Source organism: Euprymna scolopes, chromosome 35 (genome assembly GCF_053919585.1).
Source record: "Euprymna scolopes isolate OS-2025 chromosome 35, ASM5391958v1, whole genome shotgun sequence".
Classification (NCBI taxonomy): Eukaryota; Metazoa; Mollusca; class Cephalopoda; order Sepiida; family Sepiolidae; genus Euprymna; species Euprymna scolopes.
In genome coordinates, this window is record NC_136516.1 from 29,519,355 (window position 1) to 29,523,329 (window position 3,975).

Here is a 3,975-nt window from a genome sequence, read left to right on the forward strand (position 1 = left end):
ATCTCTCAGTTGGAATGTATAAAATAGTGGGTGAATGTTTGGCATCTGGTAGGATGCCCCATCCCTGGCTTAAACAAAATGATAACAAAAATAAAAAAATAAGAACAAGGTAAACACACACACATACACAGTGCCACACTGCTAAATACTCACAGGACTATTCAGCACTCTTACCATAACTTGACAGATAAAAGGCCACCAAAATGGCCCAGTTTCCATCGAACAGATTGTCGAGAGCAGATCCTTAACTGGCATTTAGTAGTTCAGAGTTTTAACAGCTTATCTTTCCCATATTAAAAAGATATTACACAATGTTGTTATTGTGGGATTTGAAAGATCAGCACCTTAGAGAAAAGCATTCTAGCCTACAAAAAAAAAATGCTTGAGCATCCTCGTCGGTATTCCCCAATAGGGTTTTTTTTTTCTTTTTTTACACAGTTATCACCACATTATCAAGGCCAAGAGGCCACTCAAGGATAAGGGATAAAGAGTGTACAGTAGAAATTGGACAATATAGTAATCATTAGTAATGAAAATTTGGTAAATTTGATAACTTAAATGGAACGGCTCATCAAAAACTTATTTACATTAGACTTGAACACAACCATATTGTAGTCAGCCGGAAAGCAGGAAAACGGAAGACAATTCCACAGGCGTGCAGTTCTAAGAAAGAAGCTTTGTTCATGGAATCTACGTTTAGGTTTAGGCACAGATAAAGAGTCGGGGGAATTATTGATAGTGTTTTCAGCTAGACGAGTGTTTCTTGTGAAAGTTAGACAAGGGGGGACCATAGACTGAAGCTCACTCGAACACTTTCCATGAAAATAACATTACATCAGAGACAAACTCGCAACATCTCTTCTGTGAGATAGAGGTTGCAGGGAAGAGAAAAGGACATCTCCTACGAGGCTACGAAGTCTATTTTGAACTCTATCAAGGCAGGACAAGTCCTTTCTAGCAGCTCCTGCCCAGATGTGGCAACAGTATTCCATCCTTGGATGAACCTGGCTCTTATATAGATAGAGAATTGCATCAGCAGTGAGATATCTACTGGATCGATAGAAAGATCCCACCATTTTTCCAGCGGCCTTGGCAACAGATTTGACGTACATGTTCCATTTAAGATCAGGAGTAATGGTCAAGCCCAGAAGCTTGTCAAAACTTGAGGCCTCCTGAAGACGAGAGCCATTCATTTCAATTGATGCCAGATGTGGATCAGAATGTTGATGATGTAAAGAGAGAAGCTTGGTTTTAGATGCATTAAAAGTAACCAGCCACTCCTTTCCCCATTGTACCACATGCTCAAGATCAGAGGAGAGAGAATCGGAGAGAACTTGGTCGTTTACTGTCTTAGATGTGCTACCATAAATGGTAGTGTCGTCAGCATAGATGTCTACAAATGATGTAAGGATGTGATTTGGAAGATCATTAATGTAGATCAGGAAAAGAGTTGGGCCCAGGATGGACCCCTGAGGGACACCAGCATTAATACTGTGAGCTTCTGATTTTTGCCCCTCAACTACTACTCTTATGAACCTATCAGAAAGAAATGATTTAATAATTGAGAAGACATTTCCAGCTATACCATAGCTAGAGATCTTGTGAAGTAAACCTTTATGTCACACCCTATCAAAGGCCTTAGATATGTCAAGAGCAATTGTCCTAGAAAGGTTGCCTCCGTCAAGAGATTTGCTAATCCTATGAGATATAACTGTAAGCACATCTGCTGTAGATCTAGCAGAACGGAAACTATATTGAGTGTCACTAAGAAGGTTATTTTTGTTGAGATGGTTGATTACTTCTGTATTTAACACAGATTCCAGCAACTTACTCATGACGCACAGGAGACTTATTGACCTGTACTGAGAGGGGGATGAGCGATCACCTGAATTCTTAAATACAGGACATACTGATGAAATTTTCCAGGGAGATGGGAAACTATTGTCCATAAAACAATGTTTAAACAGTTTTGTAAGTATGGGCGCTAGTTCAGGTTGAAGTTTTTTGAGTACTATAATTGGAATACCGTCAGGGCCAGTTGCTTTACTGGAATCAAGGTTTTTGATTAGCTTGGCAACATCACGTACAGATATACGTATATCACATAGCGTGTTTTCTGATACAGGAGGAAGTATTGAGGGTTGGCGGCCTTGGTCGCAAAGGGTAGAATTAGCTGCAAAGTTCTTGGCAAAGAGTTTGGCTTTGTCTGATGCTGACGAGATTACCTCAGGTCCATTGATGATAGTTGGACTAGAGCACACGCTTCTGTTCAGGATTCTGTTTGCTATTTGCCAAAACTGCTGGGAACCAAGCCGCTGCTCAGCTACTTTGGACTTAACGGATTGAGCATACAACTCTCTTGCGTTCTTTATTACTTTCTTACAATGTGTAGTGAAGTAGAAAAAAAAAGAAATTAAAAAAAAATATATGACACAGCTGTTCCTTCCAAAAGGTCAAGCTCTTCAACGTCCAAAAATAATTCACCGTCACTTCTTCCAACCGTCGTTTCACTCTCTGCCCTCTTCCTCTGCTTTAAAAAAAAAAAAAAAAAAAGTACCGTTTATATGCTGCCCATTTCTCCACTTATGCAAATTGACTATCAACCAGAGCCATCTAGTTTTCCATTTCTCCAAACAGCCAATTTGCAAAGGGGGACAACTCAAACCACACAGAGCCATCTAGTTTTCCATTTCTCCAAACAGCCAATTTGCAAAGGGGGACAACTCAAACCACACAGTGGTTGCTGGCAGTCCTGAAAGCGGTTTTAGTTTCCATACATCTATTACGTTGGAAGCAGTGGAAAAAGTGATTTCTGCGCGCAATGGCAGCAGCACATTCTGGAGAGAACCATGGCTGGCTGTTAGGTTTTTGCTGGAACTTTTTCGAGGGTATGAAACGGTCTATACCTACAATTAACCATTCCGTCAGGTCTGATACTATAGAGGACACATCCTTTTTAAACATGGAACACAGAGGTAGATCCGATATAAATGTACGGAAGCTATCCCAGTCAGCCTTAGTGTATCGATATACTGTACGATGAAGAGGTACGTCTGGGGACTTATTACATTTCATTTTTATCTTAATTGATACAACAGAGTGGTCAGAGGATCCAAGACGAGACAGAACAGAAACTGAACATAGTTCAGGGCAAGTTGTGAGAAAAAGGTCTAGTAGGCTCGCATAGTGGCCGTCATTGTCGAGCACACGGGTGGGTTCGTGAACAATCTGAGTGAGGTCATAGGCAATGGAGAAATCATGACAGAACCTCCCCTCATGATCGGTCTTGTTTTTTGTGGGTCAACCATTCGACGTTGTGAACATTGAAGTCTCCACATACATGAATGTTAGCTGAAGGATAAGCAGATAGGACTTGGTCAATTTTCTCAGATATGCTTTTCAAAATAGTAACTCCGCTGTTGTGGGGGCGATAGAGAGTAAATATAAATGCAGTAGTATGAGCTAAAGCAACCCGGAAGCACATATAGGGTAAGTTAGGATCTTCCCTGGAGATGTCCCTACCACATCGAAAGCCATCTTTAATATAGGCACATATTCCATGCCCATGTGACTAGCAATAAACTAACCTGTTCTGAAAAGGTGAGTTGGCAAGGAATGGGAGGATAGACCTCCTAGAACTGTATAGGACGAGGACTATACCACCTCAACAAACCATCTCAATATGGCCTAGATTCTAGTGGCTTTGAGACCGAAGAAAGAAAACTAGTTGAAGCTACATAGCGTGTGTCACCATGGAAATACCACTCAAAACCAGCACCTGTCACTGTACACACTAGTCAACTTAACAGTAACACTATCTAGATGAAGAAAAAATAGAAAGTTTACCGATAAAATGGGCTAGATTATTTCAAGTTAAAGAAATAAATATTTATCATGTGTATAAAACGTAAAAGGAAAAATCTAACGTCAGTAAAAATTTGAATTGAGTTATCTCCCTCTGGGAAAGTCTCAGCT